Below are 18,058 nucleotides of genomic sequence, written 5' to 3'. Positions count from 1 at the left end.
AGCCATATCCTTTGAATATATAGGACAAAAGCTTTTACCTTCTTTGCCAAGATATTATTTATTCCACCATCATACCAAATTTCTTGGCCCATAGGTAAGCATAGGACAAAGAACTTCACTTTTTTTAAAATTTAATTTATTTATTTGTTATATGGATAAGATCTCAGCAGAACTACTTAAGGTAAAGTGAACAATTTTCCACTAAGAAATTTTCTGGTGTCTTGTGCTACAAGCTATGGCTGGTATGCTACTCTATATATTCTGAGATAACATTCACCATTTCATTACTGAATTATTTGTAGTTTCATAAACTATAATAAGATGATGGAAAAACAGAATCTTTTTACACTAGTCAGTTCCAATTAATAGGCTTGTAGCACAAGTTGTTATTAATCCCCAAGGACATGATCTTGCCCTCTATAATTTATCTGATTTTGTATTACTCTGGTCATCAAATTTATTTGGCTCTTCATGCACGATATCTTAATATCCTTCCAAATTACTTCCATCCTTACATTATCAAAAACTTCCTGGGCCACTGCAGGTTAATATGAATTACTGTTACTTTTAGGAAGTCAAAGTTTGATTTTTGATTGATTGTGGCTCAAACAAGAATACAATAAAGAACCACTGAGACAAAAGAAATAAATGGAAATTCCTCTTCTTTGACAATAATGAAGATTATTCTTAAGTAGCTATGAATTACTATTTGCAACTGACCCTTGAAGGGCCTAACTCTTCCCTGTGTGAACTGGAACTTGGTAAATTTTGGGTTCTTGTGGAAAGTGCTTGTTGTGAGATAAAGACACCTTTTAACCATAGCATTTCAATGAAAAATTTCCAAAAGTGTCCGGAATTATTAAATATGTATAGCACAATGGCAATAGAAGGAATTTAAAATAATGACTGAGCTCTGAAGAAAAGGGAAGTATAGTTATCCAGACTTTGTTTGATCATAATTGAAAGCCAGGAGGTTGGAGATGAAACAGAGACACTTCCATTGCTGTTGACAGTTCCAGTGACTAGCTACTGACAATCATATTATTTATTTATTTATTAAGCTCATTAATTATTGAGTCATTCTCAAGTGCAATACCTTGCAACACCTTCAATGTACAAAGTTAGATATATCAATGGTCTCTTAAAAGAACGGCTAATTTGAAAATTATTATTACTGGGACTTCGGTGGTGAGATAATTATTTGTGATTTTCATTAGTTTTTCTTAATCAACAGCTGTTTAGCATTTTCATTTATTATTTATTTTTTTATTAACAAGACAATTTATTCTTTTATCTTATTAAATCATACAAAAAGTGTTCCAATTAAAGTTATATGAGATTTTGTAATCTAAACATCTTGTTGTTATTTTTATTCAAATGGGTTGAAATTCATTTTTATTAGCAAATATACTACCAAATATACTGTTTGTGTTTTTACCGCAAAAGTATATTTGACAGGAGACATGCACTATAGTTTTTACGTCATAGAAATGAAAAAATAATTCCCAATGGTATTGTCCAGGTTTGTCACCCCAAGACAGGTACTTAAATATACCAAGTATAGGTTTCAATCAGAAACTCTTAATATGTTGCAATTTCAAGTGGTGGTGTTTTGTTTTATCTGAAAACTGTCAAGAAGGATCAAAATTCCCAAATAAGAAAAGTTCCTTTTGTTTTGACTTGTTTTAGGAATTTCTTCCCTTCTTTGACAGGAGAAACTTACAACTGATATCATAGCATTTAGATGTTTGTTTATATTCGGCTGCTATTCAACATAGGTGATACAGATATCAATTGTTTCAGTGGTAGTTTAGCGGTACACCTGACAAAATAGTTTGTTGTCAATTTCATTGTTAATCTCTTCTAAAATTTCAAATTCTATGTAGTAGTTCTTTTTACACTGACCCCTTATTTTAACATCTGTTATTACGTAGCAACTGCTCTTCTCTTGCTAAAGGCAATCATTAGCAGCCTGGACAACAAAATCTGATTCTTCATGTATGGGATTGTTCCTGTTCATTTTCAGCATTCATTACAAAACCAAGCAAAAGAGACTAAAGTCTCAGAGAAGATTATTCCAGGTTGTAAAAAGGCTCAGGCTTATTTTTTTCTCTTCCACTATCCTTCTAATCCTCCTAATATTTTATTTTATATTTTTTCCACTATTTATATGCAATCTTTTATTTCCAGATAAAATATTTCTTGTGGTTTGACACTGGTCCAGCACCAGGAACACACGAGAGTCACTCGCTCACCCTCCCCTGCCACAGCTGGGCAGAGAAGAGAAAGAAAAAAAGTTAACGAAGGCTTCATGACTTGAGATAAGGACTGGGAGGAAACACTTCAAGGGCAAAATAGGCTTAACTTAAAGTTACAGAGTGAATTTATTGCTAACAGAATCAGAGGAGGATAATGAGAAGTAAAATAAGCCCTTAGAACACCTTTTCCCCCCAGCCCCTCCTTGCTTCCCACCGACAGCACAGGGAGACAGGGCATGGGGGTTTGGTCAGTTCATCACTGAGATTTCCTTCCGCTGCTCCGGGGGGAGGAGTCCTTCCCCTGTGAGGCCCTGGGGTTCCTCCCATGGGAGACAGTTCTCCATGAACCTCTCTGATGTGGGTCCACCCTCACGAGCAGCAGCCGCACCGCCCCTGCTGCAGTGTGAGCCCCTCTCAGGGGCACACAGCCCTCCCAAACTGCTGCGCCGGGGCTCTCTCTTCTTCCATGGGGTGCAGTCCTCCAAGGCCAGGCTGCTCCAGCCTGGGAGCAGGGCCCTCTCTCTCCACCGGTTCTCCACTGGACAACAGCCTCCTCCAGGCATCCATCCTCTCTGGCACGGGCACCTCCCCCATTGGCTGTGGGTGGATCTCTGCATCCCCCATGGGCCCACGGGCTGCAGGGACACAGCTGCTTCACCATGGTCTGCACCACGGCCTGCAGAGGAATCTCGGCTCCAGCACCTGGAGCACCTTCTCCTTCTCCACTGACCTTGGTGTCACCAGGTTGTTTTCCCTCACATGTTCTCACCTCCTCCTCTTCTCTGACTAGAAGCAAAACCTGTGACTTTGTTTTGATTTTCTTCTTAAATATGTCATCACAGAGGCGTTACCAACCTCTCTCATTGGCCCAGTTTTGGCCAGGAGCATGTCCATCTTTCAGAGCCATCAGACATTAGCTCTGCTGGACATGGTGGAAGTTTCCAGGAGCTTCTCACAGGAGCCATCTCAGTGGCCCTGCTGCTACCAAAAACCAGGCCGTGCAAAAGCAATACAATATTTTATTTCAGAGAAAAAAGTAAATCACACTTCTAAGCAAGACACTAAATCTCTACACTTTCTTAAGTTTTCTCAGCTTTCCCTGATAATGTTACAGATGGAGTTTGTGGGTTTATGCCAAGCTGTTTCCAAAGAGTAGATTATAATAAGGTTGCTTGAGAAGAACTTAAAAGAAGTCGTCCAGACATTACCGAATTTATGTTCAAAATTTTTTTTTCAAAAATTATAACTGTGGCAAAGAATAAAATGGTCCTTAAACATGATTGTGAAAACTGAGGAATCAATTAATTAATTATTTTTAAAAATAAATTATTTCCCCTTGTTTATGAAAACAGAACATTTGACTAACATAGCTTATAACAGTAAGGTGCCTTCGTGTGACATCCTATGGGAACCACAGGAAAAATTTCCTATCACATTTTAGAACTTTTTGCTTTTTTGACACATTCTTTTCATGTCAGTCTTGGCTGATGTCCACAGATGAGTGATGAACATCTGTGAATCCAGATGTACAAGGCTGGTTAGGATGTGTTTCAATGTTAATTTGAACTTGGGCCTTCAGATGAGGATATTTCCACTTAAATATCACACAGTGGAGCCTTAACTCTTTGAAATATGTTCTGAAAAATCCCGAATTTTAACTTCTGATTTTATTTTAGTCGGTGCTTCTTTGTTTAACACTATGCCTACGGAATAGTCTGAGAATTATCTGAAAGAAGTTGCAGTGGTTATGTTTTATACTGCCACTTCTATAAGTTGCTCCAGATCCTCCCAGTAATTCAGGGGCACGTGAAATAAGACTTAATTGAATGTATCTGCTCATTCGTGTTATAAATGGCCCAAATAAGTGGAAAGCTTTAAAGCTTTTTATTATCTTGATATACAAATATCTATCAGTGTACAGACTATGAACTGGATAATACTAGTCATTATTTCAAAAATTTTCTGTGTGGCAAGAATTTATTTTGATCCCTGTTCTTTCTAAAACACTAAAGTAAACATCCTTTAGGCATATTATCTCCTCATGAAGAACATCACACTGAGACATCCATCTTGCATCTTGTATAAATATCCAGAATCATATATAGGTTCTCCGGAGTCTTCTGTCCAAAACTTCAGCAGTGTTCACAGCTATTTAAAAGATTACTGTCTTTATATATTTGTGCCCATGTGTATGTACATGTACAAAGGTGAATGCTTAATTTGATCATAAACCTTCAACATGTTGTGCTGTCCACATAGAATATAGTAGTTAACCAGAATGATCTAAGTAAAAACTAAGAAAATAAAAATAAGTAGTTTTGCAGTACAGAGTGAACATACATACAAGAGGGGGATTTCCTTTGAATAACTGCAGTATCAAAGATGGTAAAAAGGCTACACTGCAGTAAATAAATTGTAAAGCACAAAGGGCAAACACAAACTATAAATGATTGCAGAAGCTAGTGAATCATACAGAGATATGTGCATGGAGATAGTTAAAAAATTTATTTCCTAATTCTGAAGCAAGTCTGCCTTGGTAGGTAATTATAATTTGACACTACTTTAATTTGTATATATATCAGTTGAGCTCATATGATATCAGTTGAACTCATATGAGCATGAATCACTTGTGTAGATTACATTTAATTCAGTGTTCTGATTTAACAGAAATGCTCTTATTTGTGCACATAACTCCATCATTATGCTTGAAGCAGCTATCTGATGAATGACCTTTATTAAAATACTTTTTAGAACTCTGAACTGTTGTATTGCCCTTCAGATGTATCAGAATAATATGATTACCTCTGTCTTATTTTAGTTCAATTTGATACTGTTCAGTATTACTTATTGATATCTCTACAAACATACTCAGTAGTTTTATATTCTTAATAGATGAAAAAATTAGTTCATTCATTTATTGCTTTTTAAAAAAAAAATCAGTCCATCATAAAATAACGCTGAATATAATTTTTTCATGGTTATCTCATGCTTTATGATTAATTACAACCAATGTACAAAAGTTTTCTTGGGCGTGATTCCACACTTGAAAAAGTCAGGAATCATGTTGAGATAAAGCATAGAGACCAACAAGCACTAAAAAAGATATTATTTAATTAAATTGTTAATTTAAGATTGTTCTATCTTCTCTTTCTCTTTTAGGAGTTCGGTTTTTTCCTTTTGCTCAAATTGATTTCAGGTTCAGTTCTTTAGTATTGATTTCCCTGACAAATTCAAAGGCATGGTTAAAAGGATTCAAGAAATGTCTGATCCTCTGCCATAGTCTCATTTCTCATTTCACTTCAGTAACAGTTTCAGTCAGAACAGCTGCAACCTACTGCCATGGAGAGGGAGTTTGTGACTTGCTTTTGAAAGCTGGCAAAAAAGCAGTATAACTGCATAAGAGAAAAGATAAGCACTGAGAAGAGAGCTAATACATGTGGAGTCTGTAAAAAAGGATAAAGTTTGAATTTGAAATGCATATTGCAAATATTGTCCAATGGTGAACACTTTTTTGTGTGTGTATTTACATACTGCAGGAATTAACTGCTCTTGGGCATGAGGAAAACAACTAGTGGCTTAAGGTGAGGTGGTAGTAAAAGACTTAATACTTACGAGTTGATAAGGTGAGAATTAGTTTTTTTTACAGTTGTGTACTACAAGAAGTGTTTTAAGTATAATTATAATTTTAAAACTTCCAAAATTGCTCACACATGATGAAATCTATCTAAAGACAAAACTGTAACTTTTCTTATTGTTCAAATAGTATTGGAAAAAACATAATTAATCCAATACAGTGTCCTAAAAGGAATGTTTCAACAGTTTCAAACTGGAATCTAAATAAATGCTAATTCTAGGAGCTTAGAGCCAGTGCTTATCAAATCCTTGTTATAATGTCAACAGCTTTAAATGATACATTCTATTAATGGATAGCTTTAAGTTATAAATGTAGTAGTTTTAAAACTTTTATATTTTTATAAAGTTTGACACCACAAATAAGTCACAATGGTCTTCCAATTTATATGTATATGATTATATTTACATGGCATAAATATTTATATTTAAATTTGTATTTTGCTAAATATTTTAAACAAGTTCATTACAAATTTAGTATTTTTTCTCTTTGTTTCTCACAAATGACAGTTTCTCTTTTCTGAATTCCTAAAATTTCTAAGCAACAAAACTTTTGACAGGAAGTGACAGATCCCTTAACAGCATACATTTTTAATGACTATACTTTGATGCTAAAATTTCTTATACTCCTATATTCACAAAAAAAGACTCCTCATTTACATAATTACTAAAACAGTTAAGGAACTTAATAAATCTAAGTAATATACTCACCCTAGATAACCCTCATATTTGCATTGCCTGACAACAGCATCATACACATTCCCATTAATTTTACAGTGCAGATAATGAAGGAGATTAATTCTTTATCAGCCCTTCACTAACATTAGTATGACACAATGGCTATCTAAAAAGATTTCCTGTTGAGCAGTCCTTACTGGTCCTTACTCCTTACATGGAACATTCCATGTTCCATGTTCTTTACTGCACAACTTTTAAGACCAACTCTATTTATTTTAATAATTACATCTTTGCAGTTTTGTTCATGAATATATTCTTAGTCGGTAATTCATGTCTCACATATATATCTGATTATTAAAAACACATTCAGTTCTGCCTAAACTGAAATGCCTCTTTGATACCATCACCTAAGTAAAATTTCCCCCAAAGATATCATTACTTTTTCCTTACAGTAATGTTTGTCAGTGTCATGACTACAGATTGCACTTTGAGAATTTATTCTTCCTTACAGAAAAGCTAACTACCTTATGGAGCATGGAAGACTGAAAACATTACAAAGCTTAATAAACCTCAAATGAAAAAAATGTGTTATATTGTATTATTTTTCTTTAGTAGCTCAGTGATCTTAACTGTTACTATGGAGACATCAAATCTTTCACTCAAAATGAAAATGACATTGTTAATAACATTAATTCCATCCTCCTACAGGAGCTTCTTAGAAAAATCTTTAAGCATCATAATAATGAAAAATAATCCTCAAGATGATAAGTTGAATATTGATTATTTTGTCTAAAGACTAATTAAAAATATTTCATCTCTCTTCACTCACATTTTTGCTATATGGCTACATTAGCTGTGTGTAGGTTTACAGCAGCAATGAAGTTACTTGTCTTCTAACCTTTCTTACCAGACAGAGAGTGGGGTGGGAAGAGGGTCAAAGGTCATGCAACCAGGCCACTAACAAGCTGAGGAATTTTTTTTTAGTAATATAGTCTTATCAGGAATATTTTAGTATTAGCATGTTCTAGACTATTGGTCCACTCTGGGTGTAGCCATTTATCTGATTCTTTTTAAGAAGGTGATAAAGGAAAACCAAAAGAGAACATCAAGCCATCAGTGAGTCTAAGGATGCACAATGAAGTGCAATATTCTTTTCTTACCTCTGAGGACAACAGCCTCAAGCAATGGAAAATGAAACTTGGTCATGGTCTGCTGCCAGAACTCTGCTATTCTAAAATCCCATCCTCTCCAGGGACCTGCATCAGATAAGCAGAAGGAAACAGTGTGCAAGGAAAGAGGATCATATGGTTCCATTTCACCTGTTAAGCTGAACTACTGCAAGTTCTGATGAACCCAAGGTTTTCAAAAGTTAGCTCTGGCAATGTTGCTAACTTGCTGATACCATAAAAGCCTTATTCCCTCACTGTAGAATATGATTGTCACAAATTGCACATGCTCAAGTGTTTGAAGTTCTCAGTTTTTCCCACTACAAAGGGACTCTGAGGCTAAATCTGTTACATTTAAAAACTAAGTTGGTCAAAACTTCCAGTCATTGGATTTCACTGTGTATTTACCAGCATCCTCTACTATAAGGTATTTTTCTTAATTATTTTTCCTGATGAACAAGCCATCTTTTGACATTTTTAAATAAAGGTTTATTCTGTAGTGCTTGTCTTCCAGCAAGAGTTAATGTGGATTTCATTTGAAATCTTAAAAACAGCACATCAAAAACATCTGTCCTAATCGTTATAAGGAAGCTGAACGTAAGCAAGTGAACTCCTATCAGGATTTCCACACTACTCATAAGAACTGTGACCCCACTTCAGGTGATGTTCCTAACACTTTATAGTATTCACTGTTGTCTTGAAATGGGTATAGAATTTTAGCTGTTCTGCATACCCTCTATACTAAAAAAAATCCCTTCCTTTCTGGTGTTCCTCTGTACCTTTTTTTTTCCACAAACAGTACAAGTGAGAATTTACATTGAATCAAATTTTGACGCTGAAATCTGTCTTCTTTTAAATTACTGATCTTAAGAATTATAGAATTCGTATAGATGTATATCACATGCATGTTTTGCTCTCAAATACAAAATTTGCAATCACTTGGATTTAGCTGTACTAAAGGGGAAAAGTTGTATTAGTTTTACTTACCAATGCTTCCCTCATCAACTAGTGTCATTTAGTAGTCATACTAGAAAGTTACCATGTCATATAGGTCATGGATAAATATTTAGGAGAAAAAATTCAAAAGATATTTTTCAAAAATATGCCTCACCATGATATTTTTCTGTTGGATTATAGGGAATTGTAGTTAATAAACCACTTTTAAATTACATCTACTCATTGCTGTGATAGTTACATATAGTATAATATTTTTTGAACAAAATCTAATATGTTACTTAAATACCTTGGAGAAATCAAAGCATACACCCACACAGTAATATTTATCAGGTAGATCAGCAGTCCTATCAATATAAATGTTTTGAAAAAAATCTTAATTCTGTGATTATTCCATCATCATTCCTGAGAAACTTCTCTCATACTTAAATATGTCTGTGAACTCACACTCTCCCTTTTATTTCATGTTTTCCAGTTCTTCAGAATTTTCTCATATTTCCCCAACTGAATGAAAATTAAATAATCTTGTCAATGTATACTATATTTTTTAATAATAGAATTCATTTGGAAGCCTGTCTCTAGCTGCAGTTGTACCATGTTGGAGCTAGGAAGTTCTCTGGATATACCATATGCCTTTACATACCCCTTACCTAGTATGAGGCTTGATATCATCACTGCTGTCTGCATAAGCAACAACGCTGCTGTGACAGTGGCCATTAGGAGTCATCTGATTATCACTATTTCAATGTAACTCTAGTGAATTTTGGCAATTATGGTGTTAATATAATGCAAATATTTTTCAACAAAAGCATATTGTTAAAGAGAATAATTTTGAATACATTTCACAGTTTTTAGCTCACTCCTAATTCCTAAAATTTGAGGAAGGATACTGTGGTTAATAAATAGCTACTTTAGAGAAGATAGCTCACTCTGCAAAGCCCTTGAATTTTGGCCTTTTAGAACCATACACATAGGTATACTACTATAGACCCCAAGAGTAGGTAATTTATAAAAAAGCATTGACAAACAGTTCTAACTGTACTGTTATTACATGAAACAGTTATAATATTCATACCAGATTATAATCCTTCACTGACTTTGACATGTTTGTCATATTCAGTAGTTCTGTTGTTCGCCCTGTAAAATCTCTGATGGATTGCAATAAGAAATGAAACTCATACATCAAGATCTAATTGAATACAAGGTTTGCTATTACATGAACATAACTGCAGCCTTCATGATTCTTGCACCATTTCTCGAAAAGCGGTTAATCTCCTTCATATGAAACCAAACCAAAACCTGTGGTTTTGAATGACTCCACACATGTAGGCACAAAGCAGACGTAAAAATAAAATTTTTAAAAAATTGTAATTTAATGTTGTTCTTCCAAAGGAAAGAATCAGAACGAAGTTTAGGTGATTCTTTAACTCACCACTTCAAAGTGAATTTGGGTCGTAGTAGATTCTTACTGACTGAAATACAGTCCTACAAACTAAACTGACATTCAATTTAGAAGCTGAAAGAAATACACAGATGGAGTTCTTATAATAACTTTCAGCAGAAGTTATGAAATATGCTTGCAGTATTTAACCCATGACTAAAATTTTGTGAGGCAAATACTTTGGCTGGAGAGAAACTTAATCTTATTGCAGAAGGTACACTTTGCCTGAGATTAAAGACAAGACTCACCATAAACCATTTTGCAGTTTTCACAAACATGCAGTTTATAATACACAGTGAAAATTTCATTAATATTGTGAAAACCTGAAAACTGAGTAGAGAAACTTTATTACAAACCAATACAGAATTACAAAATATTCTGAGTTGTAAGGGACCCACAAGGATCATTGAGTCCAACTCTTAAGCAAATGGCTGGTATGGGGATTGAATCCCTGAGTTTGTAATTTTTAACACCATGCTCTAAAAATACATCTCATACAGGAACTCCCTCTTTTTCATAGTAAACTTGAACACCAAACATCCCATTTCCTGATTATGTTGCCTTTAGGCTTAATAATTCTTCTTCCTAATAAATATATTCTTCCTTTTTAATACTGTAAAACTCTTGCTATGCCCAAGCCTATATTTATTATTTGCTCAAGTGCACAAATTAATGAACTGAGAAATTAATTTCCTTTGTACATGCCTCTGTCTCTGCATGGCTAGGAGTTACCCAGGACACTTAACTCTTTTGTTTTCTGTGGGGTATGCCCAGCCACTGCCCTGGAGGGATGTCTGCTGATAAGGAGATTGAGCAATCTCCCAGCAGGGCTCCCTGGAAAGGCAACCACTTCTTGGGTCATGGCGAGGAAAGGTAGACCCACAATCATTTGGGAGACACTATGCAGATCATTCTGTAACCCATTGGTCTGTCCCAGACCCTCTGTAATCCATTGGTCCCCTTGCTGATCCCCTGTATCCCTATAAAAGCAAGATCAATGGGCCCCTGTGGCTCAGAGACAGCTCGTCCCTGGCTCCCCCCTTCGCTGGAGGGGACCCATAATAAAGCTACCTCTGTGTGGAACCAGCCACACGGGCCTTCTCGTCTCTCTCTCTGGTCTGGTTTGGCCTGGAGGCTGCCCTGCAGAGCTGAGCTGGAATCACGAGCTGATAATCACTAAAGAGCTGACAGCCTCTGCAAGGGCCCCTCTGCCAGCAGCTGAGAGGAAGACACCGGACCTCGGGAAGGCGATTCCTTTCGGGACCATCTCCCCGGACCGGTCACCTCTTCCTGGGTCACAGCCTCGGACCCCACCACCAGCTGTAATAGTTTTCATGTAATGTGAAGGGAACATGAAAAGTTTGACAATAGCAAGAGGAGGTGATTGAGTAGACTTTATTTCACTCAATTTTAAAGGAATTACTATCATTCTTAACATGTATGTGCTTGTTTGCCTGGCAGAAAAATACAAAAATTGTTTAAAAATGAAGGCTAGAATTTCCCCAGTACACTGAAACACAAATGAATGATACGCAGCATCAATCCTAAAATTTGTGAAATCTAACATGTGTCCTCTCCAGATACCCATAAGTCATGATGGAGTAACCTAGATTTACCCAAATCCACACTGAGCTATCTACAAAGTGGTCCCAAAAGTAGGTGAATAAATATGAAGTCAAATTTATCTACAATCTGAAGCATGGTACTAAAGAGAGTTTAATGCATAAAACTCCAGAGAAGTAAGAAATTAAGCATAAAAATTTTCAAGTCTTATGTGGTAGTTATGAATTTCACTTTCTGTTTCAATTTAAGAATAAAAAGGGTTGTTTAGAAAAGTGCTTCTGTTTTTGTGTATTATAGCACGCATTCTGATCTTTGCCAACACAAATATGATCCAAAGCATTTTAAAACCTGCCAGCAGGTTTTCATGGAGCAAATTTTGGCCAGAATTTTAATTTAACAGCTTAACTACATGATGATAATCAGGATGAAAACTTAGGATGCAATTTAAACCCACTCCATTACTTTTGCAGAAGAGATTATTGTCTTTTTTTATGTTATGATGAGCAAAATGAATATTCCTGGGCTTGAGCACAGACCAATTTTAAATATTAGATCCTAAAAACCATAAAATAAAATATACAGTTCATAAACTTAATGCAAATAAATAGTGCATTAAGTATATGCTTATATTGTATTTTTATCTAATAATAAAGTTTAAAAAATGATGTCTCAGGAGTCAATTAACCTATTATGTTACCTTCTATGTTTCTCCTTCTCCATAAACACTAGTTTAAAAGAAGGAAATAAACTTTTACCCTATGACTTCATTGTGCCAAGCTGGGTCTTATTTTCTTGCAATTTTTTACTCACAGCTTTGGAGGTTTCACATTGGTTTTCTCCTTTTATCCCATACTACTACTATTACTACTACTGCTACTACAACTATTAATATTATCATTATTATTATTATTAATATTATATGTTGTTGTTGTTATTGTTGTTATTATATCTTTTTAATTTTTAAACTGTTTTTATCTCAATCCATGTGTTTCTTTCTCACTTTTAGGCTTCTGATTCTTTGCCCATCCTACCAGGGAACAAAGAAATGAGCAAGAGGCTGACTGGTGCTTAAAGACAGCAACATTATATCTCCTCATTCTCACTCCAGGATTAAAAAAATCTATTGAATTAAGTAGTTTTTTCAGATTCTTTGATGTTCTAAGTTATTTGAAATACATTTAAATTTCCTCTTACATTCTGCCTTCATCACCACAAAAAGTATTATATCAGCTCATGAAGTATACCCTTTAGATCATGATTTTGACAAAACCATTTGAAAATCAGACATCTTCAAGCTGAGTTTAACCAAATGGCACCAAAAAGCTAAACCAATCTTTCCTAGATAAATATATGATAGATAGATAGATAGATAGATAGATAGATAGACAGATAGATAGATAGACTAAATGTAAGACAAAAAGCCCCCGAACAACCCCAAAACCAAGAGACAAATACTGCCAGATATCATGGACCATTGTTGTGGTTTAACCCCACAGGGTCTGAAGCACATCTGTTTGTTGCTCCACAATGGGATGGGGTAGAGAATCGAAAGAAAGGTAAAACTTATGCATTGAGAGAAAGACAGCTTATTAAGACAAAAGAGAAAGGGATAATAATAATATTTATGATAAAAAATGCAATTGTCAGGCAGTCCCCAAGCAGTCGCCACTATGCCCTGGGCAGCTCCTCCAGAGTTTTTTTTTGTTTTGTTTTGTTCAGCATGAGGCCATAAGGTTTGGGAAATCCCTTTGGTCAACTGAGGCCAGGTGTCCCAGCTGTGACCCCTCCCAGCTCCTTGTGCACCCCCAGCCCCTTTGCTGGTTAGGTGGGGGAAGAGACAGAAAATTCCTTGACTTAGTGTAGGGACTGCTCAGCAAAACCTAAGCCATCATCATGTTTACCTACATTATTTTCATCCCAAAATACAGCACTATACCAGCTACCGTGAAGAAAATTATCTCTATCCCAGACAAAACCAAAGGAATCTACCATAAAATAGAAAATTCACTCCCTTACAAGACAAACTGTGAGTAAAACCTGATTTTGTGTATTCAGATGTCCACATTGGTTTTTGTCAGATGGACATACTGGTTTCTTATACTACATAGTTTAACTACAATTAGAATTTCCTGGTTTCTGCCTTGCTTAAAAAGTCGCTGATTAACCAATGTGATCTATGTGTTTTTAATTTTTTCCTTTCCTCTTTTCTGCCTCTAATACAACTTTGTGTTTTGGCATGGTTTACAGCAGAATCTCACTCACTGAATTTTAGAACACAAGTGAATACATCATAAAAAGTAAGCATAATTTATTGAAGATTGTATTGAGGTTGTTTAGTGTGCAATTCATCCCTTTGTAAAGAGCAAAACCAAAGTCAAGCAGTCAAACAGCTTGACAACTTTCCCTCTATTTTGCCCTGAAAAAAAATGAGACTGATTTAAATCAAGGAACCAAGAAATGAGCTTTTTTACTTCTGAGCCTTCAAGAAGCAATTACCTCTTGACTTCAGGTGATTTCCATGTCTGTGTTCCTGTAAACCCAGAAAACTGGGCTTCTAACTACTCAGAAGAGACAAGTACTTTCTGCTAATTGCCTTTTTTTATCACTGTATTTTTACAATTATTTATGCTGTTCATATTTTTAATTATTCTAATTTAGGCTCAGCTTCCCCTCAGTTTTTTGTATATACAGTATTCTCTTGTTTTTCACATAACAGTCCCATCTTCTGAATCCCTCCAATATCCCAAATCCATCTTTTGGTTTTGTACTATCTGTATTCTTCTGTTTTCTTAAAATTTGTCGAATTCAGAATATGAAAGAATGAAGCAGCCTCTCCTGTCTGCCTCTCAGGGGAGAAAAAGAAAAAACCAACAACAAAACCTCAAGAAAACAAAAAAAAAAGAAAATAAACAAAACCAAAACCCACAAACAAACAAACAAACAGTCTTTCCCACTAAGAGTATATCTTTCAATGCAAATGAAAACATCTTGACAGAGATCAGCTGTGGTTTTACGACATGCAAGAGCATTAATACTCATTTCAAGAAAAGTGAAACTTAAGACCTTAATGAAAATTGGAACTTTAGGCAAAAATGAGCTCATGAGCTTAGTAGTTCTGTAAAAGCTATCCCAACATTAAAATCAGCATCTCTGTTAACTCTCAAATTATGTGGGGTCTCTTTCCTAATTTTCCTGATTTTCTTGCTTTTTCTTACTTAGTAAACCTTTTCTTCATATCTATGCAAACTGAAAACTACTAAAATGAAAATTTTCATAACCAAAGTTAGCGTTCTTCCAAAATCTCAGGGCTTAAAGAAATTCCTGCAAGCTGCGTAAAATTCATAATCAGATCAGTCAGTGAACACATATTATTGTGTGAATTATTTCACTGACACAAATGAAATACAGTCTTTGAAACCATTATGAAGGCATTATTTAACAGATAAATCATGCTTTTTATAAATTTTAAAGTACACTGCTAGAAATGTCTGTATTAATCATGTGTGTCCCCTTTCCTAAAATATAATATTATTTAAAAGGAGTATCAAAAAGGTCAAGACTCATGCACCAATGTAAGAAGTTCACTTTATACTATAAAAAAAATAAGGCAAAAAGTGCTGCTGTCTATGTATTTTGTAAACAAAACACTTCTGTGATATCTCATGTGACCAGAGATTAAGTTTGTGTTTGAATAAGATAAGCGATCATTACCAGAGGAATTGCAGTGGCGTCAAACACTAAAGTCCAAATCAATGCTACTTCAAGAGAATAAAACGGTAGTGTTTATAAAAGGAACACTAACAGTAAAAAGTTTAAAATACAAACGTGTACCACAAAAAAACCCCTACACAAAACAAAAACCATGGGAACAAAATAACTAGTTATATTATTTGTCCTAGACTGAGTATGACTGTGATTCCAAAGTGACTCTCCAGACCCTTCACCGGCTCCACTGACCTTCTCTGGAAACACCCTGGAACCTCAATGTCTTTCTTGTAGTGAAGGGCCCAGAAGTAAACACCAGATTCAACGTACTGACTCACCAGTGCTGAGTTCAGGGAGACAAGCGCTTCCCTGGTCCTGCTGGCCACACTGTTGCTGATACAGGCCAGGATGACATTGGCCTTCTTGGCCACCTCGGCACACTCTGGCTCAGGTTCAGCCAGAAGTTAATCAGCACCTGCAGGTCCTGTTCTGCTGGGCAGCTTTCCAGCTGCTCTTCCACAGCCCGAAGCACTGCAGGGGGTTGTTGTGATTGTGCCGGTTTGGACAAATTTGGAGGAAAATATCCTCTGATAGAAGGCAGGTTACAAATATCCCTCCCCCACCAGGTTCGGAAAAAAAATTTTCCTTGGAGGAAAGTGAAAGAGATAAAAAAATATTTCTTTAACAAACACACAGGAAAAGGATAATAATGCTAAATAATAAAACCTCTCTCTGTGGAGAGAAACCTGGGAAGATTTCAGGGTCCTTCTGTAGGTGTGGTCTCTCTCCTCCTCCTTGGAGCTGGGTCGTGGGCCCACTGCCGGGGCCTCAGTGGAAAATTCTCCCAATGTGTTCTGATGTTGAAACAGTCCAGAAGAGAAGAAGGGAAAAAACCAAAGTCCCAGAAAAACAAAGTTCAACTCTCCATCTCCCTCCAGAGGAAAGGAGCTGAAAGCTGGCTGAAAAGCAAGCAGGGTGCTTCCTCTGCTCTTCTCACTGCAGCAGGACGAAGAGGAGTAGGTATGTGTGTCCTTGAACAACTGTTTTGAAAAGTTTGCTTGGTTTTTTATCTACCCCCTCTTGGGCTCAGTTTAAAGGCACAGAAAGGCACAAAATTAATTTCTGGGCATAGAGCAGCAATAGGGGATACACATCATAAAGTCACCCCAAGACAGTGGCCCAAGTGCAGGAGTTGACACTTCACTTTGTTGTACCTCTGTCCCGGTTGAGACAAATTAAGGGAAACACTCTGGAAGGAATGTCTCCTCCAAAGACGGCAGGTTTCAGCCTTCCCTCCCCCACCGGTTCGGGAAGAAATTCCTTGGAGGAAAGAGAAAAAAGGTTATTTATTTAACAAGCAAAAGTGCACGCAGGCACAGAAAAAATATTAATGCTAAATAATATAACCTCTCACTATGGAGAGAACCTGGGTAGGTTTCAGAGTCCTTTGTGGGAGGGGCTCTTTCCTCTCCAGAGCTGGGGTTCAGCGTGGGCCCCTCTGGGCTGGTGTGTAGGGTCCCCTGGATGATATTCTGGTGTTGCTGAACAGTCCAGAAGAGAAGAAGAAGAAAACAAAGTCCCGGGAACACCTCTCTCCTCAGCTAATGAATGAGAAGCTAGCTAAAAAGCAAGAGACTGACACTCTCTTCCCTGCTGCAGAGAGCCAAGAGCTGGGAAAAACAGGAAGGTGCTTTCTCTGCTGCCCAGCAGCAGGAACGCAAGGGAGTGTATATCTGTGTCCTTGAACACAAAACCGCTCAGATTTTTTTTTCTCCTTTTCTCTCGGACCCATCTTAAAGACACAGAGAGGCACAAGATTCATGTCTGGCATAGGGCAGACAATAGGCAATACAGTATCATACAATCACCCCAGGACAACCTCATAGAACTGGCCTCGGCCCATGGATCCAGCCTGTCCAGATCTCTGTGTAGGGAGCCTTCCTACCCTCCAGCAGATCAATACTCCCACACAACTTGGTGCAGTTTGCAAATGGACAGAGTCTGCACTTGATCCCACCTCCAGGTTGACAACAAAGATACAAAACAGAGCTGACCAGTTTTCCACCCCGCAAAAGAGTGCACCCATCCAAGCCATAAGCAGCCAGTTTCTCTATGAGAATGCTATGTTACAGTCCAGGTAGAAAACATACACAGCCTTTCCCTCATTCACTACTAAGTGGGTCACATTGTGCTAGAAGGTGATCAGGTTAGTTGACCAAGACATGCCTTTCCGGAGCCTATGCCGACTGGGCCTGATATTAGAAACTAGGGCATTTCCTTAAACTTTGGCACAAAGGTTTTATCCAATGAATAGAAGAGATTAAATTATACTTTCCACAGTTAATTTAAGCAGATGAAATTTTTTGAGGCAAAATGTTTGTTAATCCACTAAGTGGAATGCTTTCAGTTTTACTTTTTTATCTTTAATATTTTTTTCTTGCATTACACTGGAAAACAATAAATCATTCTTTGTTTTGTGTCCTGTATATAGACCTGTACCACTATGTGTAAAGAGAACACTTGTTCTCATTTTCCTGGGGGCAATTACAATCTGTTCTATGAAGCACAGGGCATATTTTGCACGTTTGGTATAGACCACAGTGTCAACAAAGATCTGGGTTTCTGTGTATTCATAGGAGGAAATGCAAAGTAACATATTCTTA

The sequence above is a fragment of the Corvus hawaiiensis genome, chromosome 3 (genome assembly GCF_020740725.1).
Source record: "Corvus hawaiiensis isolate bCorHaw1 chromosome 3, bCorHaw1.pri.cur, whole genome shotgun sequence".
Taxonomy (NCBI): domain Eukaryota; kingdom Metazoa; phylum Chordata; class Aves; order Passeriformes; family Corvidae; genus Corvus; species Corvus hawaiiensis.
The sequence above is the reverse complement of the archived record's forward strand: the minus strand, read 5'-3'. Positions refer to the sequence as shown.